The following is a 21571-nucleotide window of genomic DNA, read 5'->3' on the forward strand; positions in this document are numbered from 1 at the left end:
GAGACGCTCTATACCCGACTGTGATCACAAGGAGGGCACGCTCCTGAGGGATAGGGGTCATCCGAGCAAGTTACCAAGCCAAGGGGACCGTGAGAGCCTCCCCAGTTTGCAGCGAGTTAGTTGGTCAGAATGGTGACCTGGTGAACCCCAAAGTGTGGCTGGCCTCCAAAGTAAGGTAGCCTTGCTGACGGCTGTGTCCTTTTACGGTGGAGTCTCTAGGTGGTTAGTGCCGGCCCTACACTGAGATGCTGAAATAGGTATTAATACTTTCTAAGTGAAAAGGGCCCACAAGAAGAAACCACATCCTTTCAATAGAACACCAACTAATAAATGTTGAGTGGATGACTGGAGTGAGGAGATACCCTTTGCAACCATGGCAGGAACAATCGATTTGAGCAAGAATCATCAAAGCACACTGAACCTCATGGGGGGACATTTGATGAGGCAGAGGGTATTTGCATGACGGAAGAGGAGTCTCATTGTACAAATTATTTACTGATTACAAACGGGAAAATCGTAACTTTATAGTGGAGAAACCTGGACACCATTCTAGCCAAGAGATAAAAGTTAACATCACCAATAATGGGACAAATTCACATCCAGCGCTTCTTGATGAGGTCTCTGGAGAAAGACACAACTCCACTGCAGAGGAGTTTTTGTTAGAAGGCATTATCTGAGTCAATCAGGAGGAAACGCCAGACCAACTGGGGGACGCTTTGTGAAATACTGTCCCGGACTCCTCTCAGGAAAGACAAATAGGGGCTTCCCTGGTGGCTCCGTGGTAGAGAATCCTCCGCCTGCCAATGCAGAAGATGCAGGCTCGGTCCCTGGTCTGGGAAGATCCTACGTGCTGCAGAGCAACTGAGCCTGTACCCCACAGCTACGAGCCTGCGCTCTGCAACAGAAGAAGCCACCGCAGAGAGAAGCGCAGCCAAAAATGAATAAATAAATAAAACTGTTTTTTACAAAAGAAAGAAAAATAAAGGCTGAGAAACTGTTCTGGATCAAAGGAAACTAAAGAGACATGAAAAGTAAATATAGTACATGATTCCAGATTGGATTCTGGGCCAAAAAAAAAAAAATTGCTAAACAAATATTATTGGGACAACTGGTGATATTTGAACGTTTGCAGATTAGATAACATTATCGTCTCGATGTTGATTGTACTGTAGTTATGTAAATGAATTTTCTTATTCTTAGAAATAGTGAAGTATTTAGGGGTAAGAGCATCAGGTCTGTGATTTACTCTCAAATAGTTAAGAAGACAAAATTGTACATGGCAATTTGTAAATAATAACATATAAAGCATAAAGTGATATGTATTAAATATATAATATGTGCTATATAGAAAGGAAGGAAGGGAGAAAGAGAAACAAAGGAAGGAAGAAAAGGTAAGGAAATGGGGCATCACGTGACCATCGATGGGTCTGGGTGAAAGGGATATGGGAGTTCTATGAATTATTCTTGCAACTTTTGGTTAGTTTGAAATTATTCAAAAGATGAAACTAAAGAACATAGCAGATACACTCGACCCCATTTAAGTGAGGAAACTGAGGCTCAGCGAGGTTATATCAGCAGGCCTGAGGATGCTCAGCAGTGGGTTTTGATTTGACTCCTAAGCTTCTTCCCCTCTACACTAGGGTTTGGTTCCAGGGCTGCCAACTGTCACCTGGCCGTGAGTACCTAGGAGTCCTGCCAGCTCTGAGTTCCTTGAACCTCTGGGAAAGCTGCCCAGAGTGTTGAGTTGGCCCAGAAACACCATTGACCATCTGGCCATCCCGAGGTTCTCAGTCCTGCCCACCTTTGTGGCTCTGCTCATAATGTTCCCTGCGACTTTTGAAGGGCTGGGCAGCAGCGAAGATGCAAACTCTGGGTTAGGCAGAATCCCAGTGATGTGATTTGAGTCAGGGGCTTCAGCTCACTCTGCGGACCGTTATCTGTGCCTCCCGGATGGGGCGGGGACTACGCCACGTGTAGGATGCCCCAGTCACTGTACCTACGAGCCCCACGGCCATCTTGTTAAAATGCAGATCTGGACTTAGCAGGTCTCGGGAGGAGCCGGCGCCGCTGTTTCTGGCAGGTGCCCAGCTGATGCCGTTGCTGCTGGTCCAGTGACTACACTTTGAGTAGCCAGGATAGTGTGCATGCGGTGCCCGCAATGCAATGTCTTGCTCATAATTAATGTTCCACCGGTTCCATGGTGGCTCAGGTGGTAAAGAATCTGCCTGCGATGCAGGAGACCTGGGTTCTGTCCCTGGGTTGGGACGATTCCCCTGGAGAAAGAAATGGCCACCCACTCTAGTATTCTTGCCTGGAGAGTCCTGTGGACAGAGAAGCCTGGAGGGCCATGGTCCACGGGGTTGCAAAGAGTCGGACACGACTGAGTGACTCACACAACAGTGGTAGATACAGTGAAGAAAATAATAAAAAGTCACCATCTCTGGAAATCCAGCCCAGGTGTTTGCTCCAACCCCCTGGCTTTCTCTGATGAAAGGACTTGCACCAGTTTATTATCAGGGACAGATTTTTTTTTTTCTCCCTGGAACGGACTTCTAAGAGAAATTGATCACCTAGATCCTCAGATAAGGACTCCGATTAGAACAAAGAACCATGTCTTCAGTCCTGCTGCGGAGGCAGCCATGTGTGAGCCAAGAAGAGCGGTCAGGCGGGGTCTCAGGCGCGGGCCGCGTCTGCAGCGCCCTCCTGTCTCAGGGGCCACAGGCTCCCAGCTCCCCGCCTGCCCGCCGCACAGGGGCAGCGGTGCCTTCCCCACAGGACTGTCGTGATGGCCGCAAAAGGCACGTGCCCGTTGTGGTCGCCCGCTCGGTGACGAGACCTTCAGCCCACACTGGGTAAAGTAGCTGAGTGACCAGCTGCTGACCGACACCGGCCGGAGCAAAAAAGGACCCACGTGATACTCACCGCCGACCTTTGAGGCAGACGCCGTGTTCACCGCCGCCAGCCCGCTCCGCAGATGCAAAAGGGCCGTCCTGCCTCTGGTCAGGCGGCTGGCGGTGGGCACAGCTGAGCTCACCTGCAGGCAGCCAGGCCTTCCTTCTGATGGCACCGCAGAGTAGACCCTGAATGCGTTTCCTCCCAGTCAGCTGGGTCTAATGCAGACCCTTACCAAAGCCCAGGGGCCGGAGCTGACTGTCCTTTCCTGGAGGCATTTCTGCAAGCAGCTCAGCCAGGTGGTTCTGGGAAGGGTGCTTGCTGGTGATCTGGCTGGAGCATGAGAAGCTAGAGAGGGAAACAGGCTTGGCTGGGCCTTCACGAGCAGCCATCTGAGCAGCCCCATCCCGGAGCCTGTGGGGACCCCATGTCTGTTGTGCAGCCGGACGTGGCTTTGTGGCTGTCAGCCTGGCTGAATCACGGGCCACCGCCTACACCTTCCTCATCCTGCATCCTGGTCCTGAGACTAGCCCTGGCTCTCCCAACCCCCTCTCACATAAATCCCTCCCTGGGGAGGGGGGCTTCGGTTCCTGGGCCAGGCACTGTGTGAGCACCAGTTTCATCCCGCCAGCAAGGGAGAGGCTGTGAGCCCCCAGTTTACTGATGGGGCTCAGACGGAGGGGCGTGTGCACTCACACGCGTGACCAACCCGGGTGGCTGAGCCCCGGTTCCACCCTCCTCCCGCTCTGCTGGCCACCGTGACCTTCCTTCCACACACCTCCAGGAGCCTGCGCCTTTGTGTCAGTGGGAAGAGCGGCACTGGGGGCACTCAGGAGATGGGGACCAGGGCCGGCCGGCCCCAGTCCTCCAGGCCGGAGCAGCTGATTCAGCGCGAGTCCACATCCATGCCCAGGGACTGGCTTGGCCATGCCCGGCTGGTCAGAGCTAATCCTGGGCTGCTGCCAGAACGACTGAGAACAGAGGCCCTTTTGCTGTTGAGGTTACCAGGCAGACAGGACACTAGCCTGGAGCCGTGGGGGCACCTTAGCCACCCCTCCACCCACCTGCCAGGGAAGCCACGCCCGAGGGAAGCGGAGCCAAGGCACAGAGAGAGACTGATTGCTGACCATATCCTCTAAGGCTCTGTAAGTGCCCATTTGCACTGCGCGCGACACAGCTCTCACATCCCCGAGTAGTCCCTGTTGTTCTTGAGCTGAAACGAGACCTTGCTGCAGCTTTCACTGACTGGTTTAGTCTTTCCAGTCCGAGGGGTGGCAGAAGGCTCTCAGGGCAAGCGGATCTGGTTTCATAACCCAATGCTGACATTTCCTTGTCAAATCGCGATGAAAACTGGAAATAGAGCCGTGCAGGAGGACGCTGTGGGCACGCAAGAGCTCCTGCCAGTGTGTGACCCCTGCCAGCCTGTCACATCGTCACTGTTGCCTTTGGTACCAGACTGAGGCCCCAGACAGCAGGGGCCTCGGGTTCCCCAGCGCCCAGCCGCAGTTGTTGGCACAGTGGGCCTGTGAGCTCAGTCACCTCGGTCATATCTGACTCTCTGCGACCCCATGGACCATAGACCACCAGGCTCCTCTGTCCATGGGGATTCTCTGGGCAAGAACACTGGAGCGGGTTTCCATGCCCTCCCCCAGGGGACCTTCCTGACCCAGGGATCGAGCCCACATCTCTTACATCTCCTGCATTGGCAGGTGGGTTCTTTACCACTAGCTCCACCTCAATAAATGCTTGTTCAGATAAATCTGAAGTACATTCTGACCCCCCCCAGCCCCCACAACGGACAGCTGCTTGGGGACAGCTGATCTATCACCTCAAGTCTTCTCTTCTCATCCCTGCCCACAGCATTATTTTTTTCACACAAAATATTTTCCTTCTGAAAAAGTACTAACTCAATTATTCAGTGAATATTTATCAGTTACAACCAAAGGAATGAAAATAAGATCCCATGGTATGAAAAACCCCTGCTGTTTAGGTTTCTAACACGATATTCAACTATTTTCCTTATTTGATGTTTTTCTCCAGAAACCGAACAAAGCCAATCTGCCCTGCAGTCTGGGAATGCGACCCCGTTCCCACAGCGTCTCTTCTGTCGTTGGGAGTGGTGTGGGCACATTTGGCAGTCGCCACGGGCTGCTGAGAGGGGGCGAGCAGGCAATGGGAGCAGCTGCTTGGCCCGCACGCGGCTCGAAGCCCCAGATTGCTGACGAGGTGCTGCAGACAAGAGACAGGCAGCTGTGGTTTGGGCGGAGGGCCCCCGAGCAGCCAAGCTCCGCTGGTGAGGCAGGGCCGGCTCGGCTGGCCGCCCTGCTGCAGTCAGCTCGCCCGGCGCACACGGCCTCCGTGCTAGAGCCGCGCGCACCCGCAGGCGCTGGGGGAAGGCCTCACCGTCCTCAGCCCTGCGGCAGCTCGTAGCTCTCCTCCAAGACACGACCCACCCAGCGGCCAGAACAGCCTCTGCCTGCATCAACTGCACCAGCGGAAGGCACGTTACCCTTAAGGGGCCAGAGACTAAGTATGAGAAACACCCAAAGGCTTAGGGGGCCAGGTGGCCTCTGTCCCAACCACCGTGCAGCTCTGCTGATGCAACCTGCGAGCGGCCACAGATGCCATGGAAACGAACGGGCGAGACTGGGTTCCAATAAAACTTTATTTTCAAAAAAGAGGCAACACCTGGACCTCAAGCTGTGGTCGGTGGCTCATCGGTGCCTCTGTTCAAAACCCTGTAACGGCTCCACATCCCCGCAGAGTCAAACCCAGCTCCTGACGTGGGTGGCAAGGAGCTGCAGGGCAGGTGGGTCCCCCAGCACCACACGAAGCACCTTCCGGCCTCAAGGCCTTTGCGCTGGCTGCTTCCTCGGCCTAGAGCACTCCCAGGCCCACCTCCCACTGTTATGTGACTCACCATTCCCGTTACTGAGGTCTCACAAAGACCATTCTTTCAGCCCTCCGAAGTGACCTCAGCTCCCTCCCTACTCGCTTTTTAAAATGTGTATTTATTGTTGGCCGTGCTGGGTCTCTGCTGCTGTGTGGGCTTTTCTCTAGCTTCAGCGCGTGGGCTGCTCACTGAGCAGGCTTCTCTTGTTGTGGAGCAGGGCTTCAGCAGCTGTGGCTTCTGGGTTCTGGAGCACAGGCTCAGTGGTTGTGCCGCATGGGCTGAGCTGCTTGGTGGCACATGGGATCTTCCCAGACTGGGGATCGAACCCGTGTCTCCTGCATGCGTAGGCAGATTCTTTACCACTGAGCCACCACGGAAGCCCCCTGCTAGCTCTTTATCGGAACACCTCGTCTTATTTTCTGCATAGCAGGCACCACCATCTGAATGAATCTCTTCTCTGTTTTAAATTAATTTTTATTTATCTGTTTATTTAATTTTTTGGCTGCACTTCATGGCTTGCAGGATGTTCCCTGACCAAAGACTGAGCTCAGGCTGTGGCTGAGCTCAGGCCCTGGGCCACTGGGCCGTCCGGGAACTCTGGGATGATCTCTTCCCTCTGTTCACCTTCCCGTAGTCCCTCTCCCGTAAGCTGCGGGAGGGGAGGGAATCCAGCGGGTCTGCGCACAGGGTTGGAGGGCAGCGCTCTGTGGAGAACAAAGGAGTGAGTGGATGGACAGGGAGCCCAGCAGCCTCCCAGGCCGCTTCTCCCACCCTCCCATTCCTGGACCCCACAGCCCTCTGCTGACCGAAGTCTTTCACAGTGACTATCTGATCGCCCCCTGCCACAGCTTGAAGCCCCTAGCGACCCCCATTGTTCAAAGTCCAAGCTCCTCTGCTGCCCGAGGCCCCGCCCAAGCGGACAGCTGCCTGCCTCTCCCTGCCCGACTCTCGTTCTGAAGACAGGCTGCCCTGGGGGTCCACGGACGTGATCCCAAAGGACACCATGTATCTGTGGAGGTGTTTTTGCATGATCAGAAAACAGGTTATGCTCCAGGAATTCACTTTGAACAAAAGGACAAGGCTATGAACACCTGATTCATGAGATGCCGGGAACCCATCCAGTTTCCTCCAGTCACCCGGCCCAGATCAGGCTCTCGCAGTGACGCACTCCAGGCAGAAGGAGAGAATGTGATCTCTTCAGACTGACGCCAAAGCCCGGTGGGGTTGGCAGTGGAGGCGGGTGGGGTGTGGAACGCACTGCTCTCAGCACTTGCTGTGGCCTGGCGGTGGAATGGGGACACAGAGTGGCAGCCTGGCGCTGTGCGCGCCTGTGTAGCTGTGTAGATGGCACAGTGTAGATGGCACAGTGTAGCCACACTGCATAGACCTTACTGTGTAGACCGTAACATGTAGACCTCACTGTGTAGACCGTACCATGTAGACCTCACCGTGTAGACCTCACCATGTTGGCCTCACCGTGTAGACCTCACCGTGTAGACTTCACTATGTAGACCGCACTGTGCTGACCACACTGTGTCCTCTGCTGCTTCACTCAACGACACTGGAGCGCAGAGACAAGGCCGTGGGGGCGGCCCTCACAGGTTGGGTATAGCATATGGCTTGTCTACACTGAGGTGAGAGACTAGAAAGCTGCTACTTGAGCGCTTCTTCTCCAATCGGCCTAGAGAGTAACACCAAAGTGGCTGGCAGTCGCACCGACTGGCTCACGGATGCTGCATAACATAGGCACTCGACGTGAGAAGACGACAAAGGCGCTTCCATTTCAGGCGTGCGCTGGGGAACGACCCTGGAGCATCTGCTCTTCTGAACTGACGCTCATCACGCAGTGTCAACAGAGCGCCCACTCTGGGGCGTTATTAAAGCCGGGCCGCTGTACGGGGCATCACGCCCGCCAGGCTTATGAGCGACTACTTCCCGTCTCTGACCTCCGCGCCTATTTGGTTCCCACTTGCTTTCACTTGACCTCTCCTGCCCTATCGTGAATTCTAATCTCCTGCCCCAAGCAGCTCCCCCTTTCCGACGGTCTCCAGATTTGGCCCGTCCTGACTCTGGGGTCCTGGCTCTCCTTCTCGGGCTTGGCCTCGCTTGCTCACCCCTCACTGCTGGTGGGTAAGCCGGGCCCCGAGCCCCCGGAGCAGGGAGGAGGCGGCAGGCAGCACCAATGGGACAGATGTGGTATCCCCACCCCGGGCGCCTGCACCTCTCCACAAGCGCCAGCCCTCCGTTACCCTCCTCCACCAGAGCACCCCAAGGCCAGGAAACACTGACTTCCTGGGTCTGTTCTTGTCGCTCTCTGACAACACTCTCAGAGAACACGAGCTGTCGAAAGGCTTGAGAGCGGCCCTGAAGCCATCTGTTTCCTGCAGGGTGCTGACGCCGGGTGTGAGCTCCGAGGCGGCTGTCAACATCCATTCTGCATCTCACTTGCTGGGACCAGCGCTGGAGCCTGCCACATAAGTTCATCACTTCCCCTTCTCACCGGCACAGGCTCCTGTGCTTGTTCTGCCTCTGGCCATTCATGCTCAGCAGATAACCGCGGCCACGGCCCCATGTGGAACACGGGCTGGGTTCCGAGCGAGCCAGATATAGCCTGTTATCGCTGCGGTTACAGTGTGTGGGCTCATTGAGAACTTTTGGGACACTTTATCAATGAGGGCCGCTGTGCCAGGAGCTCTGGCGTGGCTCATGTGAAGGAGCAGAGGTGCAGATGAAGGCTGTGGAGACAGCCGGCCTGCTTATCTGGCGTGCTTTCCCAGTGAGGTCAGACACCAGCGCCACGCCGTCTCCCCTGGTGGAAACAAACCACAGAAGGCCAGAGCCGGATGCCCAGGGAGGCTTCACGGAGGGAGGAGACCCAGCGTGAGGACAGGTCTTGTCCAAGGTCCTGCAGAGAGGTCAGGTCAGAGACTCGGGTCCACAGAAGAAGAGTCCTGCTGCCCTCTGCAAGCAGCGTCAGGCTTCCAAGGAGGAGCAGGAGGTTTGAGGGTGTCAATGCCTTGCTTTTCTGCCTTTAAAAACATAAAGAGGTCAGCAGGAAGTCAGGAGCGAGCTGTTTCTTTAGAACCCCACTCGAAGCAGGACTTTTCATTCCCATCAAGCGTCTGTATTTTAAAAATAATTTCATTCAGGACTTCCCTGGTGGTCCAGTAGTAAAGAACCCGTCTGCCAGTGCAGGGAACAGGGCTCTGACCACCAGTCCGGGAAGATCCCACACGCCTTGGAGCAACCAAGGCCGCAGGCCACAACCACCGCGCTTGCACGCTGGGGCCCATGCTCCGCGCAACAGAAGCCACCGCAATGAGAGCCTGGGCACCGCAACGAGGAGGAGCCTGGACACTCGGCAGCCAGAGAGAAGCCCGCGCGGCAACGGAGACCCAGCGCGGCCAAAGATGAATGAGTAAACAGATGCAGATCTCGTTTTTAAAAAGTAATAACTTCACTCGTTTTCAGGTTTTCTTGTGTACATATAAAAATAAAATGACTTTAAAAGAAGCACACTGAGAACTATTAAGTGACGATAGTTTTATGTCAATGGCACTGCATGATTCAAACGGAAAACTGGTTACTTCCTCTGATGTTCGTTTTTTTAAAAATCCAGTCCAATTCACTGATGTTCATTCAGCCAAAGGCGATATGTGTGACAGTATTGTGAAGGCTACTGTAAATTTAAAGTGCAACTCTAGAGAAAAAAATCATCTGTTTCTGAGGTGGTAACACGTGTAAAAATTTTATTGGTACATATAATCATGATCAGAGAAGGCACTGGCACCCCACTCCAGTACTCTTGCTTGGAAACTCCCATGGACGGAGGAGCCTGGTGGGCTGCAGTCCATGGGGTCGCTAAGAGTCGGACACGACTGAGCAACTTCCCTTTCACCTTCCAGTTTCATGCATTGGAGAAGGAAATGGCAGCCCACTCCAGTACTCTTGCCTGGAGAATCCCAGGGACGGAGGAGCCTGATAGCTGCCGTCTATGGGGTCGCACAGAGTCGGACATGACTGAAGTGATTCAGCAGCAGCAGCAGCAGCATAATCATGATAAAACAATGTTGTACTAAATAGAGTTGCATTGCAGGTGGATTCTTTACCAACTGAGCTACCAGTGAAGCCCTCTATTCTAATGAAAATTAATCGTGGTATACACAGACTTCATAGTTGTCTCCAAATAAGCTGTAATATTAACAATATCAAAGCTTGTATAGCCCCATACTTAGAGTAACTATGTTAGAGTATCTTCATGATAAATGGTGAAAACAAATACAAAAAATTCCCAGTTCACAACTCTAATGACTAGATGAGTTGCTCAAGTGTGTATCCGTGAGACCCATGGGGAAGGAAGACACCTATCCGTGCCCACTGGTCTATCTATAACTGCGTGCTGAGTGCACCCACCCATTCCTGCAACAGTCCTGCTCTGGGCAGAGGAGCTGTGGAGGTGAACCAGAAGTCCAGGGCCCACTCTCACAGAACACACGGGGATGGTGGGTAATAAGCAAATAAGAACAAAGAATGTAGAGAAAATAGAATTTCAGATGATGATAGGTACTTTGAAAAAAAATAATAAAGCAGATTAAAGGCACAAGTTCGGAGGACATGGGTTGTTCTTGATACAGGGTAGCCAAGGGAGGTACTGCAGAGAAGCTGACGTTTGAGCAGAAATCTTAAGAAATAAAGGAGCAAGCTTCGGGGGCACTGTGGGGAGTTGTGCAGGCAGGACAGAAACACTGCCAAGGGCCTGAGGCAGGAGTGAGCCTGAATACAGCGTGCAGAGGAGGCCCAAGCTGATAATGTTGATTTGGGGTTGCTGACCTACAGGAGGCCTTTAAAACCTTCTACGAGATACAACAAAACCTTCTAAAAGGAGATATGATGAAATGACCAAGGGAGTGAGTGTGGCTGGAGCAGAGGAGCTAGGGGAGAGAATGCCTCAAGGAGAGAGTCTAAGCCATGTCCGCTGCTGTGAAGTGGTCAGGAAAGAATGAGGGACCATCGGCCACAGGAGTCAGCGACTCGGAAGCCCCTGCTGGCCCTGGTGGACGGTCTCAGTGAAGTAACAGGTACAGAGGCCTGGCTCTGAGGTCAGGAGGAGCGGAGGTCCTCACCACCTGGAGACAGGATAGACTCTTGCTATCTAGGGTTAGCACTAGGGTACAGGGTCAAGACAGAGAACAGCTCTCAAAGTTCCTAGAAATATGGCTCCCCCCGCCCCCCGGATCCCACATCCCCATGGCCAGGAGAGAAGCCAGGCTCTAGCTCGGAGTGCTCCTAGCAAGGCCTCCTCACTCCCACCCAACCCTCAGAGCCTCCCCACTGCCACCCATCTGCTCTGGAGACAGTCAGGGCCCATCGCAACATTGCTGTGTGGTTGTCAAAAGAGAGATATTAATCATATGTATAATATACAGTAAAGGTACCAAGACAACTTACTGTAAGCACAAAATGGACAAAGTGTACTCTGAAAGAGAATAATGGAGGAAAATGATTATATTAGAAGTCTTGGAGAAAGCCTTTCTCAGGAAGTGGCTTTAAAGCTAAAATATAAGTAAGGATCCACCATGCAACAAATGGTGGGAAGACCACTGCAGTGGAAACGCATGTGCAAAGGCTCTGAGGTGAGATGCAGCATTGAAAGCTACAAAACTGGCGGAAGACTGGGAGGACGGGGCCTCTGGGAGGCTGGAGGGAGGCTGGGGCCAGGTTTTGCAGGGTCCTGCAGACTGTTAGAGAAGGCTTTGGGTTTTATTTTTCATTCCAAGTACAATGGGGAGCCACTCAATGAGCAAACCAGTATGTCCATCTAAGCACTCACTATTTTATGCTTGAAAAGAAAGGAAAACAGTCAGAAGCAAGACATGAAGCTTCCTTGAGGAAATGGGGACAGACAGGGCCTCTTCTACTCCTAATACTTGGTTCTCATATACTGGCCACTGTTTCAAAGTGCACACTGAATCTTTTTTTTTGTTTTTTTGCACACTGCATCTTGAAAGACAGCACTCCAGAGTGAAAATGGCAGAGTAGGGAACTATAAAATTTCATTATTCCACACAAGGAGCAAATAAACTGGCAAGAGAACCAAACGTATTGGAACTTGGGAAACTAATGAAAAGTTCACAGCAACCAGGAGAATGCTTAATCAAGGGAAAAAAACCCTCCAGAATCTTGATAATGGAGCCTTGTGGTGTTCTGACTTACCCTGACTCAGCAGTGGCCTTGAAAACAACAACCTACATTCCTGGTATAGTGTCTAGTATATAATGGAACAGAATAAATCTAATTCCCAAAAACTGTGGTTGTTCGCTTTGACCTGGCTTGTGGCTCCCTAAAGGACCGATTCTTTATTCCAGCTACCACTAAACTCTCCACGGACTGAGGCAGTTATCCACGGGGCATTTGTCAAAAACATTTAAAGGTAAATGGATTAACTGCTGCCACTTTAGGCAAAGGAATACTTGGGACGAACTAGAGACAAATCAAAAAGCCTAGGAGGAAAGACTACAGACGAGACATTTTAGGGAAGGGTTTTAAAAGCCGGGAATCTAGAAGGTCACCTGCCTGCCCAGGAACGGATGCAAGCTCAGGAGACAGCTGTCATTGTTGCTGTTCAGTCTCAAGTCATGTCCACCTCTTTGCCACCTCACAGACGGTAGCACAGCAGGCTTCCGTGTCTTTCACTATCTTCCGGAGTTTGCTCAAACTCACGGTCATTGAGTCGATAATGCCATCCAACCATCTCATCCTCTGTCACCCTTCTCCTCCTGCCCTCAATATTTCCCAGCATCAAGCTCTTTTCCAATGATTCAGCTCTGCACATCAGGTGGCCAAATTATTGGAGCTTCAGCATCAGCCCTTCCAATGAATATTCAGGGTTGATTTCCTTTAGGATTGACTGGTTGGATCTCCTTGCTGTCCAAGGGACTCTCAAGCATCTTCTTGAGCACCACATTTCAAAAAAGCATCAATTCTTCAGTGCTCAGCCTTCTTCATGGTCCAGCTCTCACATCCATACATGACTACTGGGAAAACCAGAGCTCTCACTATGCTGACCTTTGTTGGCAAAGTGATGTCTCTGCTTTTTAATAGGCTGTCAAGGTTGGCCACAGCTTTTCTTCCAAGGAGCAAGCGTCTTTTATTTTCATGGCTCTAGTCATTGTCTGTAGTGATTTTGTAGCCCAAGAATATAAAACCTGTCACTGTTTCCACTTTTCCCCCATCTGTTTGCCATGAAGGAATGGGACCAGATGCCGTGATCTTAGCTATTTGAGTGCTGAGTTTTAACTCAGCTTTTTCACTCTCCTCTTTCAGCCCACCTCTGGCTGACCCTGACGCCCCACAAGCAGGGGGCACAATTGTGAAAGTCTGGCTGAGGCCCGAGGGTGCCCACATGCACGGAGGCTATTTGCAGAAGCTGGGAGATTTTGCTGTTGTTATAAGCAAAGAATACAAATTTATATTTTTTGTCATGTAAGGCTATTGAAATCTGTCAAATCGTTAGCTGACCATTGTCTAACAGAACAGAGACTTCAGTGGCTGTATAAACAAGGAATCTAGACTTTACAAACTTAACTCAGAAAAGAGAGCCAAGCACACAAACAACAACAACAACAACAGCAACAGTAAACCCTAGAGAGGGAGGAGAATACGATTTCTAGAGTCGCCACATTATATTAAAAACGTCCAGTTTTCAGGACTTCTCTGGTGGCTCTACAGATGGTGACTGCAGCCATGAAATTAAAAGACGCTTACTCCTTGGAAGGAAAGTTATGACCAACCTAGATAGCATATTCAAAAGCAGAGACATTACTTTGCCAACAAAGGTCCGTCTAGTCAAGGCTATGGTTTTTCCTGTGGTCATGTATGGATGTGAGAGTTGGACTGTGAAGAAAGCTGAGCGCCGAAGAATTGATGCTTTTGAACTGTGGTGTTGGAGAAGACTCTTGAGAGTCCCTTGGACTGCAAGGAGATCCAACCAGTCCATCCTGAAGGAGATCAGCCCTGGGATTTCTTTGGAAGGAATGATGCTGAAGCTGAAACTCCAGTACTTTGGCCACCTCATGCGAAGAGTTGACTAATTGGAAAAGACTGTGATGCTGGAAGGGATTGGGGGCAGGAGGAGAAGGGGACGACAGAGGATGAGATGGCTGGATGGCATCGCTGACTCGATGGACGTGAGTCTGAGTGAACTCCGGGAGTTGGTGATGGACAGGGAGGCCTGGCGTGCTGTGATTCATGGGGTCGCAAAGAGTCGGACGCGACTGAGTGACTGATCTGATCTGGTGGCTCAGTGGTGAAGAATCCACCTGCTAATGCAGGGGACATGGGTTTGATTCCCAGTCCAGGAAGATCCCACATGCCACGGGACAACTAAGCCCGTGTGCCACAGTTACTGAAGCCTGCACGCCACGGAGCCCACGCTCCGCAACCAGAGGCCTGTGCATCACAGCTAGAGCCCAGCCCCTGCTCACTGCAACCAGAGAAGGCCCTCACACACAATCAGGACCCAGTGCAGCCATAAACGAACCAACCGATCTTTAAAATGTCCAGTTTTCAACAAAAAATTAGGTGCCATGCAAAGATGCAAGAAAGTATGCTTCATACACAGGAACAAAGAAATGAATAGAGATGTTCCGTCAGGAAGCCAAGACATTGAACTCACTTAAAAAAAGACTGTAAGTCAACTATTTAAAAATATGTTCAGAAAAACTAAAGGAAACACTGAGAATAATGTGTCAATAAATAGAAGCTATCAATACAGAGACAGAAGCTATATGAGAAACTAGAGAGAAATTCTGAAGTTGAAAAGTACAATAACTACAATGAAAATTTTATTAGAGAGATAAATAGCATGTTGGAGCAGGCAGAAGCAAGATTCAGCAAACTTAGAGATATAGGGTGATTGAATGAGATTACCTAGTCTGAGCAGCAGAAAAAAAAAAAAGAAAGAAAAATGAAGAGAGCCTAAGAGACTTACAGTACAGCATTAAGCCTACAAACATATGTATGTAAATCCCAGAAGGAAAGCAGAGAGAGAAAGGAGCAGAAAGAATATCTGAAATAATAACAGCCAAAAATGCTGCAGATTTGATGAAACATACAAATACATGTTTCACACACATCCAATATATGTTTCATAAACATCCAAGAATCTCAGTGAATCTCAAAATCCTCACTGAGACACACTGTAATCAAACTGTTGAAAGCCAAGGGCAGAATCCTAAAGGCAGCAGCAAGAGATGACTCAACACATACAAAATTCTAAATAAGATTAATTGCTAATTTCACTTCAGGAATCATGAAGGCCAGAAGGTAGTGGGAAGATGTATTCAAAGTGCTGAAAGAATAAAATGGTCAACCAAGATTTCTATACCCATGGGAACTACCCCTCAAAAATGAAAGAGAAGTTAAGACTTTCAGATAAACAGACAGAGAGTTTATTCCCTGTAGACCTACCCTACAAGAAATGTTAAAGGAGATCCTTCAGGCTAAGTGAAAGAACAATAAACGGTGACTTGAATCTGCAGAAGAAAAAAGAACAGCAGTAAAAGCAATCTCATAAGTAAATGTAAAAGTCAATTTTAAAGCATTTGTGCTTTAAAATTGCTGTAACTCCTCTTTATTTGCTGTATAATTTAAAACACAACTACATAAAACAACAATTTTAAATATATTAATGGGTGCACAGTGTATAAAGATGTAATTTGTGAGAATAACAATATCTACATGCTGTCTACAGAGACCTGCTTTGGATCCAAAGACACAAATAGGTTGAAAGTGAAAGGATGGAAAAAGATATTCCATGTAAATGGTAACGTAAAGAATCGGAGTGGCTATGCTGATATGGGCTTCCCTCGTAGCTCAGTTGGTAAAGAATCTGCCTGCAATGCAGGAGATTCAGTTTCGATTCCTGGGTCAGGAAGATCCCCTGGAGAAGGAAACGGCAACCCACTCCAGTATTCTTGCCTGGAGAATCCCATGGACGGAGGAGCCCATGGGGTTGCAAGAGTCAGAGACGACTCTTGCATGCGATGGACAGGGAGGCCTGGCGTGCTGCAATTCATGGGGTCGCAAAGAGTCGGACACAACTGAGCGACTGAACTGAACTGAACTGACCTGAAACCAGATACTGAAGCGGACAAAATAGACTTTAAGACATAAATTATAACAAGAGATAAAGACATTATATAATGATAAAAGAGTACTTTTGTTAGGTTGCACTCCAATCTTGTGGTCTATCACCCCTAGGCTGGCATCTTAAGTTTGCTTCTAGGAGGCTCTTCCAACGTTCTAGAGGGCCCACGGCAGCTTCTGGTGATGCCTTCCTGTGGAGATCAGTGGGTCCTGGATCCTGTGCCCATTCTCACACACCCTTTGTCATTAAGGGGGTCCCTTGGTGATGTGGGACTTCCCTGGTAGCTCAGTGGTAAAGAATCTGCCTGCAATGTGGGAGACCTGGGTTCAACCCCTGAGTCAGAAAGATCCCCTGGATAAGGAAATGGCAACCCACTCCAGTATTCTCGCCTGGAGAGTTCCATGGACAGAGGAGCCTGGTGGGCTACAGTCCACGGGGTCGCAGAGTCAGACACGACTGCGAGACTGCCACTTGCGCTTTCTTTGGTGGTGTGGGGCCTTGTGGAGATCGGGCAGACCCTCTGTGAGTGCTCAGAGGCTGGTGCTGGCTGCGGCCCTGCTGGCAGGAGAGGGGATGAGAAGCAGACGCTGGCTGCCCTGCCGGAAGCTGGCTCTGGATTCAATGTACCATAAAGGTCTGATGGGATGAGGGTGAGGAACCAACAGTGCATTTATCAGAAGAGAAGTTCTAACCCGTGAAAATCTTCCTGCCTGAGGTATCCTAGGCAAGGCAACGTTGGCACTTCGGGGAGGGGACCCCTGGAAAAATGAGATAGCTTTCCATTTCTATCAAAAAACCAAACTCCATTTGTGGTGCAACATGGTTAGCACCTGTGTCCACTCTCCATGGATTTTTTTAGATGCTCTCGAGGGTGAGCATCCTCACTGTGCAAGTCGGGGAACTGCTGCCTGCAAGGCTGAGTCACTGCCCCATGATCACAAGGCCAGGAGGAGGCGCAACCATGAACACGGCTGTTACGCTCCGTGACCCGTGCTGTGCCTTAACGAGGCTTGGGACACACACGGCAGGTCTGCCGCCGTCACCCACGCCCGTGCCCCTGGCAGACATTATTAATCAGTCACGGCTTCCTTTCCCTCTGAGTCTGCGCTCAGCTCTACCATCCTCTGCGAGGCAGCCACTCAAATCATAGTGGGCACTTGGGAGGAAAACTCCGCTGTGCTAGCGTCAGACACCACACTGCCTCTGTTTATCTGAACTGGCATCCCCCAAATCTACTTCCAGCCAACAGAAAGGCCCAGCTCAATCCAGAAGACTCCTCTAGGAGGGTGGCCACTTCTTTTCTGGGGCCAGATGAGGTGTGGTCAACTGAAGACACAGACAAGGGTCAGGAAACAGAAAGAAATGGGAGGAAATAAAGGGGGACGGTGAGGGTCCCAGCCCCACATCTGCCTCACTTCCAGGAGGAAACAAGCGACTTGGGCAATGAGACCCAGCGACTGAAACGGGCATGTGCTCTGGGCCAGGCCCAGCATAACGAGTCCTGGGACTTTGCGTGAAAATTGGGGAAGGAGGCAGGACGGCTAGGCCATGGAATGTCCCCTTGGTGCTGCTGCGGCCATCCAGCCAGCATGAAGGGTGGGCCAGGCTGAGAGCTGAGTCAGCAGAAGTGACGCGGAACCAAGGGATGGAGCTAGACAGTCTCCTGCCAATACGTCTCTGGCCCCTGGACACAGCCGTGTCTGGTCAGCTCTCCTGCTTCTGTCCATTTCCTGAGCCAGTTGGAGCTGTTTATTTGTCAACTGTCAGTGAAAACATTTTGGTTAAGATGATCTATTTGTCTTCCAAAGCTGTTCTTTGCCTCAATTATTGTTAGAAAATATGCCTTTATCTCCTGCATGGATGGAGCATCTCTCCTCTCGTCTTTGCCAGGATCACGACCCCTGCCTCCCTATGACTGCTGCACACCATCCTACATGCCCTTCCTGGGCTCCCTGCTCAGCGCCTCCAGCTTTATGACACAGCTGCCTCGTGAGCCTCTGTGCGTCTTTTGGAAAACCTCCTTCTTCTAAGACAGGAACTACTGTGCTTGTTACTCAATGTTCCCAGTGAAGAAACCGTGACACAAAATCCTCTGAGACCGCAGTGCCAGGAAAATATAGGTGCTATTATTATCCGCATTTTCGTATGGGGAACAGGGGCCCTGGGAGATTAAATTTCTTGCCCAAGATCACTCAGTCATTTCATGATGGGGCCAGGACTCATACCTAGGGTGTGTGGCTCCCGAGCTCGGTTCACGCTGAAGCGCCCTGTCCCCGGTCAGTAAGTGGCTGTGACGCTTGTCACTAACAATGACAATCGGGCGCTGCCACGCGATGGCCTGGTTGCTGGCCTTGCTCCATCTTCCCCCTACTCCAGTTTGCTTTATAGAAATAATCTACTGCTGGATAAGAGGTAAAGTAGCCACGTGAGCACCCGTACTCCAGAAGGGAGAAAGTCACCTGGGGTGGACACAGAGTTTCCTTGTTGTACAGCTATCTTTTTCAATATGATAAGCTTCAAAAAGCCAGTTTATCTGGGCATGTATTCAGAGAAAACCGTGATTCAAAAAGACACACGCACCCCAATTATCAGAGCAGCACTATTTATAATAGCTGAGACCCAGAAGCAAGTGAAATGTTCATCGAGAGTGGAATGGATAAAGAAGATGTGGTGTATATATATATATGTATGTATATACACAATGGAACATTACTCAGCCATAAGAAGAAGGAAATAATGCCATTTGCAGCAACATGGATGGACCTGGAGATTATCGTACTGAGGGAAGTAAGTCAGAGAAAGGCAAATGCCATACAATATTACTCATATGTATAATCTAACTTTTAAAAAATTATACAAATGAACTTATTTACAAAATAGAAATAGACTTACAGATATCAAAAACCTGCGTTTACCAAAGGGGAGAGGCAGGGGAGAGGGGTGAATTGGGAATCTGGGATTCACACACTCACACTGCTCTACACGAGAGACAACAGACAAGGTCCTAGTGTAGAGCACAGGGAGCTCTACTCAGTGTTGTATGATAGCCTGTGTGGGGAAAGTCTGGGAGAGGAGGAACACGCGCATGTGTGTGTGTGCTCAGTCACTCCAGTCGTGTCTGACTCTACAACCCCATGGACTGCAGCCCGCCAGGCTCCTCTGTCCATGGGATTCTTCAGGCAAGAGTGCCATGCCCACCTCCAGGGGATCTTCCCAACCCAGAGACGGGACCCGCGTCTCTCACGTGTTCTGCACGGACAGGCAGTTTCTTCACCACTAGGGCTGCCTGGGAAACCCGAACATGCGTGTACATGTAACACAGCGCAACCACATTGCTGTGTACCCGAGACTGACACAATGCTGGAAGTCAACCATACCTCAACAACAGTTTAAAACTTGCTTATTCAGTACAATAAAAGCTGGGCCAATCCGTCCATTATTACCTGGCGATCTCTGTTCCACCAGTCTTACGTGGGCATTAAAGGCGATATGAACTATGAACCTGGGAGTTAAGACATGTGGGTCCCAGGCCTAGCTCTGCCATCAACCATGCCCAGCTTCAGGCCACTTCCTTCCCCTCTGAACCTCACTTTCCACATCTGTAAGGTTGCACGTGTGTGTGTGTGTGTGTGGTCTAACTAGAGTCTGACATTTCCCAAAGGGTTTTCTAGTAGGCAGTTTTCAGAAGTTAAAAAAAAAAAATCCCCCTAGCCTTCCCCCTGCCCCGGTCCAGTAATTCTGGGGACGCCGGGCGGGACAGAGTTAGACAGCAATGTGTGTGCTGCTGGTCTTCTTGGGAGCTTCAGCTGCTCCTACACATTGTGACTCTCGGGCAGGAGGGCAGAGGACACAGCAGTTGCCAACCTTACTTGACAGAGGAAATGTTTCTGGCTACACTGTCTTATGGGGAAGTTGCTTTGTGAAACAGAATTTGGGAAAAATCAGATTAGGGGATGTGCAGGATCCCTTTCAACTCTGAGAGGTTTTCATTCAAAATTCACTGTTTTGGCATAGGGCTCTGTGATATGCTAAATGACATGCTGAAGCATGAAAGACGAGAAATAATTAGTAGTCAGCAACCTCAGATACGCAGATGACACCACCCTTATGGCAGAAAGTGAAGAGGAACTCAAAAGCCTCCTGATGAAAGTGAAAGTGGAGAGTGAAAAAGTTGGCTTAAAGCTCAACATTCAGAAAATGAAGATCATGGCATCTGGTCCCATCACTTCATGGGAAATAGATGGGGAAACAGTGGAAACAGTGGCTGACTTTATTTTTGGGGGGCTCCAAAATCACTGCAGATGGTGACTGCAGCCTTGAAATTAAAAGACGCTTACTCCTTGGAAGGAAAGTTATGACCAACCTAGATAGCATACTCAAAAGCAGAGACATTACTTGGCCAACAAAGGTTCATCTAGTCAAGGCTATGATTTTTCCTGTGGTCATGTATGGATGTGAGAGTTGGAATGTGAAGAAGGCTGAGCGCCGAAGAATTGATGCGTTTGAACTGTGGTGTTGGAGTAGACTCTTGAGAGTCCCTTGGACTGCAAGGAGATCCAACCAGTCCATTCTGAAGGAGATCAGCCCTGGGATTTCTTTGGAAGGAATGATGCTGAAGCTGAAACTCCAGTTCTTTGGCCACCTCATGCAAAGAGTTGACTCATTGGAAAAGACTCTGATGCTGGGAGGGATTGGGGGCAGGAGGAGAAGGGGACGACAGAGGATGAGATGGCTGGATGGCATCACTGACTCGACGTACGTAAGTCTGGGTGAACTCCAGGAGTTGGTGATGGACAGGGAGGCCTGGCGTGCTGTGATTCATGGGGTCGCAAAGAGTCGGAAACGACTGAGCGACTGAACTGAACTGAACTGAAAGTTTAGGTGGAGCTCAGTTGTAATTTATAGAATTCTAGTTGCTGAAAATGAGAGAGCCCAAGAGTGAATGGAGGGTTATGATCCAATAAACAAAACATTCAATGAACTTGGACCATGTCAGTCAACAGAGGGAACTATATTGTAAGCCAACCTTGCTACAAGTTTCCTCTTTGGAAACTTGAGAATATATAGGCTACCCTTTCTGCACTACCAGAGTCTGGGAATATAGAAAGTCACAAATTTGTGGCTTGAAGAAAGTGACTTAGAGACTCTGAGCTATAAAATCAAAGGACTTTGAACCATTTCAGAGAGGAAAAGCAACTGCCTGTTAGCACGCATGTTGTCTGCAGGGAAGCAAAAAAGCAAAATGAACCAACAAGCATCTTGCCGAACCTGCTTGGGGAAGAAATTAATTCTTCAGCAGCCCTGATTACTAATTATAAAAACACACAATGCAACTTACATTCTATGCAGGGAGCTTTCTTCACTGTCATATTTTACCGAGTATAAAAAATACACAAAGGAATGGACTTCATGGATTCATTCTTGACTGACGGCCTTTAAATCTGCTTTCACTCAAAACTGAACTCTCTCATCATGGTGTTTTCGAGACGCAGCGAGGTGTGGCGCAACAGGCCCGCCCTGGAGTCAGACATTGACTCAGGGAATATGCATCGGGTGGCCGCTCTGCGCCACGCACCAGGCATACAGCAGTGAATCCAAAGAGCCGGAAATGCCCATCCTGACACAGCTGCCATCCTGGC

The 21571-nt window shown here is 50.2% G+C and overlaps 1 long non-coding RNA gene across 1 annotated transcript; it reads left to right on the top strand.

Annotated features, from left to right (window-relative positions):
* The first annotated feature begins 2315 nt into the window (after positions 1-2315).
* Positions 2316-7208, top strand: LOC123465254. Its single transcript, XR_006640413.1, has 2 exons — positions 2316-4037; positions 4933-7208. It is a non-coding gene; the product is annotated as an uncharacterized LOC123465254 (long non-coding RNA).
* Positions 7209-21571: the final 14363 nt, after the last annotated feature.

The sequence above is a fragment of the Bubalus bubalis genome, chromosome 21, assembly GCF_019923935.1.
Source record: "Bubalus bubalis isolate 160015118507 breed Murrah chromosome 21, NDDB_SH_1, whole genome shotgun sequence".
Classification (NCBI taxonomy): Eukaryota; Metazoa; Chordata; class Mammalia; order Artiodactyla; family Bovidae; genus Bubalus; species Bubalus bubalis.